The following is an 18,434-nucleotide window of genomic DNA, read 5'->3' as shown; positions in this document are numbered from 1 at the left end:
TCAATCAACATTTTTTTTTTTTTTTATAACTGTTGGTTCCTAATGAGCTGGATAACTTCTGAATGTGCAGGCCAAGGCAACACACTGTTAGGTAATCTTTATGATGGTAAAGGTTGCTTATACAAAACAGTGCGCATATGGTAATATGTTGTGCACACATGATCACAACATCTCCACAAAAGTAGAAATTAAATAAATACAGAGGGCCATATTCTCGTACTTTCTGCGGCTGCATCGCGTAAGCTATTTACACTACGCCGCCGCAACTTACTGGAGCAAGTGCCGTATTCCTCAAGCACTTGCTCCGTAGTTTGCGGAGGCGTAATGTAAAAGGCCCGGCGTATCCCCGTGTATTTCAAAGGGGGCGGCTTATATTTAAATGAAGCGCGCCCCCGTTTCGATCGAACTGCGCATGCGCCGGGCTAAAAATAGCCCAGTGCGCATGCTCCAGTTCTCGGCGGAAAACGTCAATGACGCCGACGTGTGCGTCATTGACGTAAAGTCGTATTCAAGAACGACTTAGGAAAACGACCTACCCGACGGGAAAAGACGACGCGGACCCGACACCATACTTAACATGGCATACGTGGGACTGGCGTAAGGTTACCCCTCATATAGCAGGGGTAACCTTACGCTTACGCAAACGACGTAAGCGACGGTTACGCGACGCGTTTTCGTTCGTGAATCGGCGTATGAGGCTCATTTGCATAAACAAATGAGACCTGAACGTAAACGCCACCTAGCGGCCGGCGGCGAATTACATTTAAGATCCGACAGTGTAAGTGACTTACACATGTCGGATCTTCAGAGTATCTATGCGAAAATGATTCTAGGAATCACTCGCATAGATACGCGGGTCAAAAAAGAGAGATACGACGGAGTTTCCTGAGATACTCCGTCGTAACTCTACTGAGAATATGGCCCATAGAGATTGAGTACAACAAAATTACAAAAGATTAAAAGAAGTTCTTCCAACACTGTTATTTTGAGTTGTCTCCTATCCCAGTGTTAAACTAACATGTCTTAACCACTTGCTTACTGGGCACATATACCCCCCTCCTGCCCAGGTAAAATTTCAGCTTCCGGCACTGCGTCGCTTTAACTGACAATTGCGCAGTCGTGCGACGTGGCTCCCAAACAAAATTGATGTCCTTTTTTCCCCCACAAGTAGAGCTTTCTTTTGATGGTATTTGATCACCTCTGCGGTTTTTATTTTTTGCGCTAAAAACAAAAAAAGAGAGACAATTTTGAGAAAAAAATCAATATTTTTTACTTGTTGCAATATTTTGTTAAAAAAATTAAATAAAAAAATCGCAATAAGCGACTGGTTTGCGCAAAAGTTATAGCGCCTACAAAATAGGGGACAGAATTATTATTATTTTTTAGCATTTTTTTTTTTACTAGTGATGGTGGCGATCTGCGATTTTTATTGGGACTGCGACACATTATTTATTGGCGGACACATCAGACACTTTTGACACATTTTTGGCACCATTCACATTTATACTGCGATCAGTGCTATGAATATGCACTAATTACTGTATAAATGTGACTGGCAGGGAAGGGGTTAACACTAGGGGTGAGGAAGGGGTTAAATGTGTGCCCTGCACCCTGTTAGTGTTTTTATCTGTAGGGGAAGGGGACTGACTGGGGGAGGTGACCGATCTGTGTCCCTATGTACAAGGGACACAGATCGGTCTCCTCTTTACCTGACAGGACGTGGATCTGTGTTTAACTGCCGATCGCGGGTGCCTGGTGGATATCGCAGCCACCAGGCACGCGCATCGGCATCTCAGTGATGCGGCGGGCACGCGCCCTCCAGTGGCTGGAGGCCTCCTGGCAATTGCCATCCACACTGCGGCCGTACAAAGTCGTACGGCCAGCAGGAAGTGGTTAATATAAGCTATGTGAGTCTCGTTTGTACAGAGGATGATGATGTATTCATATAATGTCATTCTACCTAAGTAACTATCCATTATTCACACAGATTCATACAGGTTTGCCATTAGCATGTACAATATTATAGAAATAACTACTTCCTCTAGTGCCTGAGGAGAATTAATAAGCTCTCATTACTGCCAAGATTCGTGTAATGTATTGGAAATAATAAGTAAAAATAAAATAAATTGCATATATAGGATTCAGAAATGTATATTTTGAAACCAGAAATTCAATAATAACACTAGAAGGCAGAATTTGCAATGGATTTAAACGAATATCAGTGGGTTCTATCAACTGCAGATAAACACAATACAAACTTTACCTTGTACCGGGCAGATGATGATGAGCTGCTTGGGTATAATGCATTGTTCTGAGCATTCGTTTCTATGTATGGCATCTTTATAAGACGGTTGAAGAAAAATGCACCTCAGATCAAAAACAGTAATTCCATAATAAATGGATAAGGAAAGTTCCAGTTAAGTGACCTATATAATATTGGACTACTGAACTAGTTATTTCTTAATGATCGTTATCACAAAATGCAATGTATTTTGATAATTGTATGTGGTTAAAATGTATCTCCATGCTGACCCCCCCCCCCCCCAACTCCTTATTCCCACTTTTTTTTTATACTTACTACTTATTTTTTAAACATTTTAAATAATTACTTTCTGAGTCCTTTGTAGAGACCTCCTCATTTTCTTCTTTCTCTGGTGATGAGTGGGTCTTAAACACGGCAGAGTCTCGTCCCAAGTAATCAAATGGCACTGCTCTCTGCATAATTCTCCTGTAACCTCAGGGATACTTGGTGGGGAATATGGGGGGGGGGGGGGGTGTTCCATGACAACTTGGGCTTATAGGAAAATGGGTGTCATTCAACCTGAAAGAGCAAAGAAGCTAGATCACAGAACAGAATGGTTGGTCTCCGTGAAACAGTCACAGGGATGGTGTAACTATTGCAATAAAAGCAGCTTTGTTTTTAAACGTCAACTCCTTCGGGGCAATAAAAAAAATACATTTTTTTTTTACCTAAGTCGGAATTGGAATTTAACAAATAATTACTATTATGATTACATGATCTACCATATAGCTACTAATAAAACTGTAGATTTTTAGTCATCTAATGGATTGCACTGAGATTAGTCTTTTTTACTTTCTCGGGAAGCTTGGACAGGGCTTTAATTAATGTAATCATAGTATCCATAGCATCACTATATGTAAGTATTTTATTCTCATGCTTTTTTTTAAAGTAACTACTCCAATGCAAGAGGAGAAAAAAACCAAGCTAAGTCCTACTGCTTGCCATGGTACTTCCATCTCCATTAAGAAAACATCAAAAGTGCAGCGCTCACAAAAGTTCTACTTCATTAGTTAAACAACATGTGCAACAAATAAAACTAATGCTGTCTATGAATATCATAAATGATGTGAACCATGAACTCATCTTCAATACATAAGAACATAATATATATGTATCAATATACATATACAATCTAGTGTGCATATATATATATATATATATATATATATATATATATTGTGGCAGAGCAAGGCTCTGTCCCAATAAAAATAGTGTTAAAATGGGCACAGGGTATGCACATTTGCTGGGTGCAACTCTACAGAGCGTAGATGTGGACTGGAGAAGACTGCTGGTGCAGCTTTCTCCAGGTTTTTGGTACTTTGTCATGGGGCTCTGTAGTTTGGAGATTCCACAGTGTCTGGGGTGGGATGGAATCTCCAACCCTGTATCCAGACTGTGATTACCAGCAGGGTGTGTGCTCAGGTGAGCACAGCCCTTATAATGAGAGTGTGCTAAGACCTCGGGGCTCCCAGTTGGAGACAGCTCCTGTAAGAGACAGGAGGTCTCCAGAAATCAGAGAGGCTGTAGGAGACAGCCAGAAAATTGGTAACTGCAAGAGACAGAGCTATAGACATTCAAGGGAAGCCGCCTATGTTGAGGAGTCCACTGGTCTGGGTGACCAGGATAACATGCAGAAGTACTGCTACAGAGAGCCAGGTGGGCTAGCATTTTCTGTTTGCATTTGATGGAGAAGAACCCCCTGCGTGGGAAACCTTTGATTGAACTTTTTATTTTTGCCTTTTTAGTAAAAATGGGCTACCATGCCCTTAAAACTGTTCCTGACTGGTGTGAATCACTGAAAAAACGCATACCACGAGAGTTAACAACCCCCAATCTTACAAGTGGTGGTGATTCAGCGGACAAAAGACGGTGGAGTCCGTCCTTGCTCCACAGTGAGTTCACGTCAGGAACTGTTGGCTGTGTGCGGAAGTGCAGCCAGGCAAAAGGCATTGCATGTTGCAGATGGTGTCTCTGTGTGCTGTGAGCGTCCAAGAAGCTCAAAAGCTGTGTGCGGAAAAGAAGCTGTGTGCTTCAAGAAACTTAATGCTGTATGCATCCAAGAAGCTCTCTCTGTGTGAGAAAAGAAGCTGTGTGCTTCGAGAAGATAGTCGCTGTGTGCGAATCAAACGCTGTGTGTGGACAAGTCGCTGTGTGTGGACAAATCGATGTGTGCGCACAAGTCGCTGTGTGCAAGTTAATCGCTGTGTGCGGACAATACATGTGAAAGTGTGCTGTTTGCAAATCTTGGAGACAGTACACCAACATTTTCCTGTGTTAAAAAGGAACTATGTTATAAACCATTGCCCTGTTTGCAGCGATGGGAAGGTCAAGTCATAAGCAGAAAGCAATGATTGCAGAAATGAGGGACAGAACTTTATGGCTGGAGGGGTCGTTACCGACAGAACAAGCCCCAGACTCGTGCAAAATGCACTTGGCTGCGTTGAACCAAGCCAAAGGGAAAGTGTATGTTGTTGCCCCTAGCAATGTGAAAAATTTAAAGAGTGAGCAGTTGGGTGCAGTTGCCCATAGCAACGCCTATGATGTCAGGTCAGTGGACCGCAAGACAAAGATATTGCCTACAGAGAGTCCTGGCAAGTTTAAAGCAATGCCACTTCATGGAGAGAGAAGTCTACGTGTGTCGGAGAGCCAGCAACGTGCAGCTGGGAGAGCACCGTTTCTGTTAGCAAAAGGAGAAAGTCGCCAAATACCATGCCTGGAATGTGGTCAGCTGGGGCACGGCATATTTTCTTGCCCTAGATTCTGGGGTGCAGTTGAAAGTGAAGTTGATGAGCAGAACTCTTTGTCGGTGGGCCAAGTTTCCTTTTCAGATGTGCTAAACTGTGGGAGAAGCCTGCTGTAATTTCATCCTGTGGCCACCAGGGGGAGTTCACCAGTGAATATGCAACTGAGAGACAACACCCTCAAATGAAGATCGAGTTACCCGCTTCAAGATATGGTAAGACTGTTGCAGTTTGTGAGTCAAGTGAAGTAGCAGTGTGTCCGGTGAGGAGATCTGCAGAAGTTGTAAAGATGGACTTGCTGCAGTGTGTTACCCAGATCCGTGGGGAGACACAGGTTAAAGCCCTGCTTGCAGCAAGGTCAAGGTCTGAAATGGACATATTGACTATGGATGCACCTAAGGTAGTCCAGCAGAATGGTAAGAGAGGTGTGTTAGGGGTGACCAAAACAGTTGTTGTGTCATGTTCCCTAGCAATAGAGACAGCTGCTGCGGAGTTGCTAAGGGAAACCGCCAAGGAGCCTGTATTGGTAAGGCAAGTGGTTTCCCAGGACAACTGTGAAGCAGCTCTAGTGGGCAAAATAATTCCTTTGGAGAGGAAAAGTGATGTGCTAAGTCGCATGCAGGTTGCCATGCATTCTGACAAAAGTCAATCTGATAGAGGTTATAAAACTGCTATGTTTATGAATGCTGATGTTGAAGATGTTGCTGATGATAAGTGTACTTATGGTGATGTGTTCACTAGTAATGAGGTAGGGGTGATCGCTAAGAAGCATGTGCGATTTCCCTTAGCAACGGTAGATAAGGCTGCAGAGGTGTCCTTAGAAACCTCCAGGGAGCTCTGTGTGTCGGAGTCAGAGGTTGCTTGGGACAACTGTGGTGCCGCTCTAATGGATAAGAGGTTACTTGACCTTGGTGATGAGGAAAATGGTAAAACTCAAATGTTTAAAATTACTTGTAGTGATAATCGGTTACTACGGTTTGTCACTGCTGGCAGAAAAAGTTCTCATGAGTTTAATGAAGCGCCACCTGAGCAAAGTGGTGAAGTTATGTTATTGCAGGCTGCTGTGTTTAAAAATGTGTTTGCAGTGGATAACAGTGAAGTGGACACAATTTCTGCTGTGCTAAAGGGAGAGACTGCAGGGCCGGTAGACACGGGTGCATTGGCTTTTGCAGAAGTTAACCCTCTCTCGTTGGAAGGATCTGAAGGGGGCGCATGTATAACAGAGGTTTTGTCCACAGCAAAAGAGATTAGGAATGTTGAGCTTCAGGATGATGGGGTAAGGGATAGCGATTTGGAATCGCTCAGTGTTGGTGAAAGTGAGAGGATGAGTGTGACACATGCGATTTGCAGTGCTCAGGGGAAGCCGCAAGTTTTGCCAGTTGCCTTTTGAGGTAGAGGTCTCTTTAAATGACTCAGCCTCTCACGCTTTAGCAAATGAGCCCCTCCACATCGTTGGTAAAGGGAAATTCCTAGAGTTGTGTGTTTAGATGTGGCATGTCTAAAAAAAACTGAGATGTTATTGCAATTGGTGAAAACCTTTCCGATGTACACCTGCATGTATCCACAGCAGAGGAGTAATGTGGTACTGCATAGTACCAATCGGTGGACACAGGTGGTACAGACGTGGTTAGGCAGTGTTGATGAAAATTGGTTGCTGTACTGTTGGTTAATTTTGTGTAAGGTTGTCTCACAGTTCTCTTCGAGAGTGCTTCCAGCGGAGGTTGTGTGCAGAAGGCGTTCAGAATTGTTAGAAATAATAGACATAGTGGAAGTCTCTCTGTGTGCTGATGTGATGAAGTGCGTTCCTACTGGTGCGGTCCGAGGTACGGCTGAGCAGTGGTTGGTACATGGCGTGCATACTGTCTTACCCTCTAGACCTCATGTAAAGGAAGGGCTCGGAATGGATGTGGCAGTAGTGGGAATTCAGTCCATCTCTCGCAAAGAGGTGCAGTTTGAGGTACCCGGAGACACTTTGATAGGAAATAACAGTAGTGGTAACTGTAATGAAAAAGTGTATGGGAAGCACTGTAGAGCACTGTCAGACAACTCTGAGCTATTGGTTGAGGTGCCAATGGACACAGAAGTAGTTAATGAGAGTGGTATGGAAAAATGTGCGTTGGTAGGACAGTTGCTATTGTAGTGTTGGACAACAGGGGGCGATGTGAAACTACGGGACTGTCCCATTGAGTAACTGCTTGCCTGTAGGTGGTCCCTCTATAGACACTGTCCTAGCAAACAAGAGGACAAGAGGTCCCAATGACAATGTTGAGTTGAGCAACCTTTTGTGGAACATTGCTAGTGAGGTTAAACAGAAGGGTGTGGTGTGGGATCTCAGATGGTTTGGTTGCCAAAGGTAACCACATAGGGGTTAGTGAACCTGAGAAACAAATGTTGTTGGTTAATGTTGCGTCAGGTAGTGAGAGCGGTCAGTCCCTGACAGATTACATGGGAGTGGGTCCCCAACAATCCCAGGAGAGTAGGTCTGTGGGAGGATTAGTGGGAGCCCACGGTTTAGGAAGAAGTGCTGGTGGAAGCACACCTGGAAGAAGATGTGGGTGGAGTTCCCCTTTAGAGAAAGGGTTGGGCAGATTAAGACTCCTGCTGCCTATGGTTGGCCCAGGGGTGCCACGGCAAACTGTTGGTGGAGGCATGCCCGGAAGAAATGGGCCTATGCAGCCAATGGCTTGCACAGAGGTGTCCCATTTGTGATGATGGGTCTATGTGTTCCTCCCTCCGGTTCGAAACAAGAGGGGGGGGGTATGTGGCAATAAAAATAGTGTTAAAATGGACACAGGGTATGCACATTTGCTGGGTGCAACTCTACAGAGCGTAGATGTGGACTGGAGAAGACTGCTGGTGCAGCTTTCTCCAGGTTTTTGGTACTTTGTCATGGGGCTCTGTAGTTTGTAGATTCCACAGTGTCTGGGGTGGGACGGAATCTCCAACCCTGTACCATCAGGGTGTGTGGTCAGGTGAGCACAGCCCTTATAATGAGAGTGTGCTAAGACCTCATGGCTCCCAGTTGGAGACAGCTCCTGTAAGAGACAGGAGGTCTCCAGAAATCAGAGAGGCTGTAGGAGACAGCCAGAAAATTGGTAACTGCAAGAGGCAGAGCTATAGACGCTCAAGGGAAGCCGCCTATGTTGAGGAGTCCGCTGGTCTGGGTAACCAGGATAACGTGCAGAAGTGCTGCTACAGAGAGCCAGGTGGGCTAGCATTTTCTGTTTGCATTTGATGGATTTGATTTGATGCATTTGATGGATTTGATGCATTTGATGGATTTGATTCATTTGATGGATTTGATGCATTTGATGCATTTGATGGAGAAGAACCCCGTGGGAAACCTTTGATTGAACTTTTTATTTTTGCCTTTTTAATAAAAATGGGCTACCATGCCCTTAAAACATAGTTCCTGACTGGTGTGAATCACTGAAAAAATGCATACCACGAGAGTTAACAACCCCCAATCTTACAATCTTACAATATATAAATATATATATATATATATATATATATATATATATATATATATATATATATATATATATATATATATATATATATATATATATACACACACACTGCATTCAGTGTAGTATATATATATATATATATATATATATATATATATATATATACACAGTGCATTCGGCTGTGTACAGTACAGTTTATAATACACTTCAGGCCATGTATCTACAGTTGTTTGAAAAAGTATTTGCAGTTGTTGCCGCCAAGGGTGGCACAACCAGTTATTAGGTTTCCGGGGCAATTACTTTTTCACATAAAGCCATGCAGGTTTGGACAGCTTTTTTGCCTTAATAAATTAAACCATCATTTAAAAACTGCACTTTGTATTTACTCGGGTTATCTTTGTGTAATAATAAAACATTTTGATGATCTGAGTAGTTTAAATGTAACAAATATGCAAAACAAAAAATCAGAAAAAAATCAGAAAGGGGTAAATACTTTTTCACACAGATGTATATGTGCGTACAGGAAGGGCTCCTGTTAGATGCCGGCCGGCAATTGTTTATTCGCTTTCTATTTACATCTGTCTGTAAGTAGTTTTAATCTTCTTTTAATTAAAACCTGTTAAGTGCATACTACCCTATGTGCGGTCTCCTTCCTTTTATGCTGACACTGACTGGGCTGTGACATGGTGTGAGGACGCTATTCGCTATTGTATGCTGCTGCACCCCATCGTGGATTTCTTAAAGGGAGCGTGACCCGGCGTATGTTTAGCCATTATCCGATGTTCTGGAAATATCCTGCAATAATTTGATTAACGCTGTTATCAAATTACTTTGTGGTAAGCCTCAGTCCATACGGTGGCGGGTCACAACTGTTTCATCTTCACACTGGGTGCTGTTTGGATCGGAATTCAGTTTATGGACTTTATTATTGGACTCTTTGTTCACCATTTGTTTATTATTTATGCACTTTTTTAGTGCACACTCTTTCTGTGCCTCACTGTTAGAAGGCACAAAGGACTTCACTGTCTACATTAATTTAATATTGGTTGGCGCAATTTTTCTTTCTTTTTTATTTGTTTTGTGTTAGTTCACGCTATTGCAGCCTCCTCATTAATTCACTTAATTTACAATTGATTAGCGCAATTTTTCTTTTTCTGATTCTATTACTTGGTTTGGTATGCTATCCATCTACCATATGTTACATCAGTTCAAGAAGTCTAATGCCGCGTACACACCATCACTTTATGTGATGAAAAAAAATGACGTTTTTAAAAACGTCACTTTAATTGACCGTGTGTGGGGGAAAACGTTGTTTTATGTCTTCTAAAAAACGACCAAAAAAAATTGAAGCATGCTTCAATTTTATGTGTCGTTTTTCAAAACGTCAACTTTTACTTCACAGAAATTGACCGTGTGTAGCAAAAACGTTGTTTAAAACGACGTTTTTTCATCCGCACATGCCCAGAAGCTACTTATGAAGCGAGCTTCAATGGAAAAACGTGGTGGAACGTAACCTCGCTTTGCTAGAACATTGTGAGAAAAACGATGGTGTGTAGGCAACTTCGTCTTTGAAAATTGAAGTTTCAAAAACGTAGTTTTTTACTTCACAGAAAATGTCGTTTTTTTTCATCACATAAAGTGATGGTGTGTATGCGGCATTAGCCTATTATGTGTACAGTTTTTTATGATGTGTCTTTTATCACTTTTTACTGTAAACAGAACTACGATTTGCACTACTCTTCCCCTGTGGCCCCTGATGACGGTCGACAACCAGAAACGCGTCGGGCATATACACATATACACACTAGGAGAGTGCTCTTTTGTCTTTTTGCCATTGTTTGTGGCATATGTACTGTTTTAGTGTTATTGTTTTTGTATTTGTACATTTGTTGCTTTTACATGCACCATAGGTGCGTACTGTGTGCTTTAACATCAAGTGCCAGTTTTTGTACTAATTTCCCATTAAAGATCTTTTTTACCTTTATACTTTGTTTGGCCTTTAAAATCTCACCCAGGGGGAGATACTCTCTTTTTGTTATATGTCGCCAAGGGATGTGGCCAATACAAGTGTTATTGGATCAGTGAGTACCTTTTCCTCCTTATCTAATGGGGTTCTAAATTTCACACAAACTTTTGGTCTGTTCGCAGGTTCTGGTGTGAACCGAACAGGGGGGTGTTCGGCTCATCCCTAGTGTACAATATATAATACACTTTGGGCAGTGTATCATATATATATATGAATAACAGGTTGGATGTAGTAGCGCTTGCCCAATATATAATAGAATAAATAAGGTGACAATCCAAAATAAATGAAAGTAAAAAACGTCAATCCACCACCGACTGTGGGTCTAAAAGTGTTCCACTCCAATTGATGTCCAAAGAATGACCACCCAACATTTAGAATTCAAATGTGGTAAGTCATGATGAGTGGTAAATAATAATTGGATAAAGAAAACACAATTATGCCAATGACAGCACAATGTAAATCATTAAGAACAGTGATCACAATAAAAATAGTGACATCCAAAAAAGTGCTTCAATCAAAAAAGTGCATAGTGCAACATAATGCAATACAAAATAGTCCACAAAATGATCCAAACAAGTAGCATGCATAAGTGAGCATGAACAAAAATAATTAAAAATATATATGTTGTGCCAATCAAACCAGAAAGACAAATAAATTTCTGGCAGTATAATGTTAAAAAAAGTGTGTCCAGTGCACAATCCGTGCAGGAAAGAATATATAAATAATGTTCTATAAAAATATTTCAATCAATAAAATTGAATGAATAGGTGACAATCTATATATAAATTATAAAGTGCAAAAAGTGCTTCAATGAATCCATTAAAGAAAACTTGAGTGGTTGATGCTGAACGTGCAATCGTGCTTGAATACAATCCTTCAGGCTCCCCACAGTGTCTGGAGAATAGTGTGTTCCAGCCCCTTACCTCTGGAGGGCTTTACATAAAGCCTCTATGTTAATACTCCCAAATACGGCAGCTTGCTGCTCCACTCCCATATACCACGGCTCATGGGTTAAAGATGACTCTCAAATGACAAAAGGGAAGCCTCCATAGCATAAAATCAAACGATTTATTAGGTAAAACAAAGTAATATACACTCACAAACAGATGAGATGTAAACAGCGTGTCTGTCTTAGTGTCTCCGCTCTGCGGCCGCGAGCGGATGACGTCACCAGTAGCTCTCCACGTCCTCACGCGTATCGTGACTGACAAAACGTCACTTAATCATAGGATTAAGTGACGTTTTGTCAGTCACGATACGCGTGAGGACGTGGAGAGCTACTGGTGACGTCATCCGCTCGCGGCCGCAGAGCGGAGACACTAAGACAGACACGCTGTTTACATCTCATCTGTTTGTGAGTGTATATTACTTTGTTTTACCTAATAAATCGTTTGATTTTATGCTATGGAGGCTTCCCTTTTGTCATTTGAGAGTCATCTTTAACCCATGAGCCGTGGTATATGGGAGTGGAGCAGCAAGCCGCCGTATTTGGGAGTATTAACATAGAGGCTTTATGTAAAGCCCTCCAGAGGTAAGGGGCTGGAACACACTATTCTCCAGACACTGTGGGGAGCCTGAAGGATTGTATTCAAGCACGATTGCACGTTCAGCATCAACCACTCAAGTTTTCTTTAATGGATTCATTGAAGCACTTTTTGCACTTTATAATTTATATATAGATTGTCACCTATTCATTCAATTTTATTGATTGAAATATTTTTATAGAACATTATTTATATATTCTTTCCTGCACGGATTGTGCACTGGACACACTTTTTTTAACATTATACTGCCAGAAATGTATTTGTCTTTCTGGTTTGATTGGCACAACATATATATTTTTAATTATTTTTGTTCATGCTCACTTATGCATGCTACTTGTTTGGATCATTTTGTGGACTATTTTGTATTGCATTATGTTGCACTATGCACTTTTTTGATTGAAGCACTTTTTTGGATGTCACTATTTTTATTGTGATCACTGTTCTTAATGATTTACATTGTGCTGTCATTGGCATAATTGTGTTTTCTTTATCCAATTATTATTTACCACTCATCATGACTTACCACATTTGAATTCTAAATGTTGGGTGGTCATTCTTTGGACATCAATTGGAGTGGAACACTTTTAGACCCACAGTCGGTGGTGGATTGACGTTTTTTACTTTCATTTATTTTGGATTGTCACCTTATTTATTCTATTATATATTGGGCAAGCGCTACTACATCCAACCTGTTATTCATTTACTCTGAATGCGTGAGCATTTTTAGTAGTGGCTGCTGCTTATTAACTGCTTTATATGTTATCTATCGTTATTTTAGTTTATTATTGCCTTGGTTAGGTTGATTTGCGCATTAGTTCCCCCCCATTTTCATATATATATATATATATATATATATATATATATATATATATATATATATATATACATACATACACACACACACACACACACACACACATATACATAGTGGGCCAGATTCAGAAAGAGATACGACGGCGTATCTCCTGATACGCCGTCGTATCTCTGAGTTACGACGGTCGTATCTATGTGACTGATTCAGAGAATCAGTTACGCATAGATATCCCTAAGATCCGCCAGGTGTAAGTGTTTTACACCGTCGGATCTTAGGCTGCAATTCTGGCCGCTAGGTGGCGCTTCCGTATTTTTACGCGAGGAATATGCAAATGAGGAGTTACGCGATTCAGAAACGAACAACCGCCCGGCGCTTTTTTTTTACGTAGTTTGCGTTCGGCTTTTTCTGGCGTATAGTTACCCCTGCTATATGAGGGGTAGCTAATGTTGAGTATGGCCGTCGTTCCCGCACGTCGTTTGCGTAAGTCGTTCGCGAATACGGCTGGACGTAATTTACATTCACGTTGAAAGCAATGACGTCCTTGCGATGTCATTTAGAGCAATGCACACTGGGAGATTTTACGGACGGCGCATGCGCCGTTCAAGTAAAACGTAAAAACGCGGGGTCAAGGGAAATTTGAATAAAACACGCATCCCCATTTGAATTACACGGCCTTACGCCGCAACACATACGCTACGCCGCTCTAACTAAGGGCGCAAGTTCTTTCTGAATAAAGAACTCGCGCCCAAAGTTAGAGCGGCGTAACGTATCTCAGATACGTTACACCGGGCGGACAGATACGCCTATGTATCTGAATCCAGCCCACAGTCTAATATATATATATATATATATATATATATATATATATATATACACACACACTCTGCATTTAGTGTAATATATACAGTGCATTCAGAAGGCCACCAAGGAGAGGCAGATGCTCACAGGCCACTAAAAGAGGACAATAAGCCTCCTTGTCTACAGTCAACAGTGGTGGTCGTGGACATGGTGCATCTTCTGCAGGTGGCCGTGGGACACGCTTGTCCTTTTTTTCTGCTGCTGGCCATGTTATTGAGTCACAACATGCAGAAGAGTTGGTGGAGTCGATAACAAAGCCGTCCTTATCCTCCTTATACTCTGTCACCCAGATTCAGAGTAGTTTGCCTTCCAATGCAGCTGACAAAGCAGCCTATTCCACCGACTCCTTGTCCACAGTCACTCCTTCTGTAGCCCCACCATCATGCACGGAGGAGTCCCCAGAATTATTTGACCACAATGTCGGTTACATGCTTCTGAATGGTGTGCAGTGATTTGAAGGCTAAGATGTTGGTTCCCATGTTGAGCAAGGGAGTAACGTGAGCCTACAGAGAGGGGGTGCCACAGTAGGACAAGAAACTGGCAATCATGTTCCCCCAGCTGCAGAATACTGCCAAGTTTGCTCCAGTGATGAGGAGGGAGGGGACGATGAGGTTACTGACTGTACTTGGATGCTTGAGTAAAGAGAGGAGGAAAGTGAGGAGGAGGGGGAGGAGGCACATCTTCAATGAGGCAGGATGTCCTCCAGGGGGCAGCTTTAGGGCAGCCACCCTATTGCATCACACTACAGAGCACTGCTAACTCCCCGCTGACTTTTAAAAGTTCCTTGGTGTGGGCCTTTTTCGACACGTGTGCAGCAGATCACATTGTTGTTGTTTGCAACCTACTGTATGTCTGAAGCGGATCAGGCGTGGCCAGTACAGCAGCCTCTTGAGCACCACATGCTTGACCAGACATATGATGACTTGCCTTGCAGTCCGTTGGCAACAGCACTTGAAAGACCCACATCATAAAAAAAGGAGGACTTTTCCTTGCTCCTCATCTGGGATCTCCAACCCTACTATACTTCCAGTCCTCTGAAAAAACTGCACTGAGAGGAATGAAGGTATAGCATTAGGTGTCACAAGTAATTGCAGCCAATCTGCTAGCAGTACATCACCAACTGATTTCAGAAGGCAAATTTCCCTACCCCAGTTGCTGACCAGTAAAAAGAAATTTGGCCCCAGCCATCCACATGCTCAGCGTCTAAATGCTAGCTTGGCCAAATTGAAAGCACTGCAACTGCTGCATTTTCAGCAAGTACACTCTGCCCCCCCTTCGTGAATTTGTGGAATGTGCTGTACCACAGTGGCAGGTTCCAAAACTGCATTTATTTTCAAATAAGGCCATTCCGGCTCTCTACAGGCTTGTGGAAGGCAATGTTTTGGCCTCGTTGGACAGGGCGGTCAGCAGTAAGGTTCATATTACCGCTGACTGATGGTCCAGCAGGCATGGGCAGGGACATTACCTTTACTTCACAGCACACTTGCTAACTCTTCTGGCACCTGGGAAGGATGCAGGACAGGGTTCAGTGTTGTTGGAGCTTGTTCCGCCACCACTCCTCCAAAATGCTAGTGGTGATTCTGCCACAACTCTCTCCTCCACCCCCTTCTCTTATTCTTCCTCTATGGCCTCTTCTGCAGATTTGTCCTCTGAACCAGCAGTGCTCCGTAAGCGTTCAAGGGGCTACGCATGCAGTCAGACTAAAAGATCCCATGTGGTGCTTAAGTTGGTCTGCCTAGGGGACAGGAGCCACACTGGGACAGAGATTCTGTCAGCTCTGCAGGGGCAGGCTCAGAGGTGGTTGATGCAACACCAGCTTCAGCTAGGGATGGTTATATGCGATAATAGCACCAACCTTCTGTCCGCCCTCTGACAGGGACACTTCACCCATGTTTGGCACACATCCTGAATTTGGTAGTGCAGCGTTTCTTAACCAGGTACCCAGATTTACAAGATCTCCTGAGGCAGGCCAGAAAAGTCTGTGGTTATTTCCGCTGGTCATACAATGCCAGTGCTCGGCTGGCTGGGAATGCAACCTTCTCACCAACCGCCTCATTTGTGACATGCTCACCAGGTGAAACTCAACGTTAGAAATGCTGCAGTGGCTGCACACACAGCAGAGGGTCATCAATGAGTACCTGTGAGAGTATGGCACCAGGATAGAGTCAGGGGAGTTTGGAGGACTTCCCTTCCTCTCAAGGCCCCCCTTTATCCAGATAGCATTCCTGCGGGGTCACTAAACACACAGGAGGAAGATGAGGAGAATTGTGTCAGCATTGATGTAGAGGATAACACACAGCAGTCTTAAAAGGGGTGGTTTTCAGTTCCCAAGGCATTGCACATGGCTGGGAGAAGGTCGTTTCAGGTAATGTGAAACTTAGTGACCCAGAGGACTCAGAATCAAATGCCTCTGCAAACCTACGCTACATGGCCTCCCTGATTCTGCAAAGCCTGCAAAAGGACCCTAAGATTTGTGGTATTAAGGAGAGGGATCATTACTGGTTGGCAACCCTTCTTGATCCACATTACAAGGGTAAAGTTGCAAAACTCATCCTGCCTTCGCAGAGGATGAAACATCTTCAGGAGGCCTTAATGAAAAGTTTTTGTACGCATTTCCAGACTCTGGGAGGTTACCATTTCCTGGTGCTGGACAATGTGTTTCTGAGGCTTCGTTCTGTCAGAGGAAGATCGGTGGAGAAGGTGGCCGACTGACTGATGCCTTTAAACAATTTTATAGTCCTCAGCTCCAAGGTCTGTTCAAGCAACCATCGCCAGTGTCTGCATTATATGGTGCAGGAATATCTAGGGGCAAGAGCAGACTTGGAGACCTTTCCAACAGAACATCCACTGGGTTACTGGGTCTTGAGGATGGACCACTGGCAAGAACTTTCTCAATGTGCAATCAAGCTACTGGCCTGTCCTGTATCCAGCATGCTTTCTGAACACACATTCAGTGCTGCTGGCAGGGCAGCCATTAGAAATTTTTGGGCCCCTTACACAGCTTTAGGCCTTCCCCCCCCAGCCAGATCACCAACAGTCCCCAGAGCTTGCCCACGGGCCATCCTACCGAATCAGCACACCAGCCACGTCACCTGTACGCACTCAGCCCCCCTCACACCTGTATATATGTCAGCCCCCCCCACACCTGTATCTATGTCAGCCCCCCCACACCAGTATATATGTCAGCCCCCCCACACCTGTAAATATGTCAGCCACCCCACACACATCTGTATACATATATCAGTCCCCCTCACACCTGTATATATGTCAGCCCCCCACACACCTGTATATATGTCATCCCCACCCCCCCACCCATATATATGCCAGCCCCTCACACACACACACACCTGTATATATGCCAGCCCCTTACATACACAAACCTGTAGAACACACAAGGCTCTGGTCCCTCCCTGTACACAAACAGCCCCCCTCCCTTTCCCTCACAGCCCCTACTTGTAAAGAAGGTCTTCCTACCTAGTCCCAGCTGTACCTGTACGTGATTTTGTGCACTGGGTCTGGAGCGCTGGCACCGGCGACCTGCTCCTGCTGTGATTGGACACAGCGGCAGCCAATCAGCGTGTCCGGTGGACCCAACATTTGCTGGCACCCTGCAATCATTCTCAGGAGAGCGGTATCACCTTTTCAGAGGTTGAACGGCAGTCTGCCTATGCAAATAAGGCAGACCACCATTCTGTGAGAGGGGAAAATGGAAATCTTGTGTTTCTGCTAAGCAGGAACACAGATCTCTGTCTTCCTCCAGTCAAAGCACTCCCCACACAGTTAGAAAGCACTCCCTAGGAGCATATTTAACACTTTGATCGCTCCTGATGTTAACCCCTTCCCTGCCAGTGTTGTTAGTATAGTGACAGTGCATTTTGTTTATCACTGATCACTGTATTAGTGTCACTGGTCCCCAAAAAAGTGCAAATTAATGAGCTTGTGTAGAATCAATATTCACGGAAACATTTTCTTGTTAAAGGCTTGTTATATAGTCATGACTTCCCCTAACGCATGGGGTTAGACACTATAGCTAGCTTCTGTGTTATTCCCTATAGCAGCCCCCTTCCCCATAAGGCAAGCAGGCCTACCGGTACTCATTTGCCCCAGAACTTATACACAATGCTATAGTGCCTGGCCACCACGCTGGGGCAGGCATGAAACGAGCAATGCAGACAGGTACTTGCAGTTGGCAGACAGGCAGAGTGGTTAAAAGTCCAGGTACAAGTCAGGCAAGGTTCAGAATAGTCACGGTCAATACGTAGTCAAAAGGCAGCAGATTTCAGAGAATAGTCCAATATCCGATCCGTGGTCATCAACAATGGAATCCAAACAGCAGAGTGGGACAGGCAAACAGGCAGCTTGAGCACATGCAACCAGCGTTATCACAAGCATGAGACTGCAGGTTAGGCTGGCTTAAACCCAGGTTTGGTCTCCTCCCAAAGACTGGCTGCATCAATCACCTTGCAAACAAACAAGGATGAAAACCAGGATGATGGAATCAGAAGCAGGACTGTTACACTGGCATTGACTACCCCAATTATAGAGCCAGTTGATTCTAATTTAGCATGATTCTTCTGGGTGAGTACTTTATGTGAATGTATTGAAACCACTGGACTACCATGACAGTTCATCAACTACCCTATTTTAAAAGAAGAGTTTAGCAATGATAGTGCCAA

This window comes from Rana temporaria, chromosome 7 (assembly GCF_905171775.1).
Source record: "Rana temporaria chromosome 7, aRanTem1.1, whole genome shotgun sequence".
NCBI classification, from domain to species: Eukaryota; Metazoa; Chordata; class Amphibia; order Anura; family Ranidae; genus Rana; species Rana temporaria.
This window is presented reverse-complemented; position numbering follows the sequence as displayed.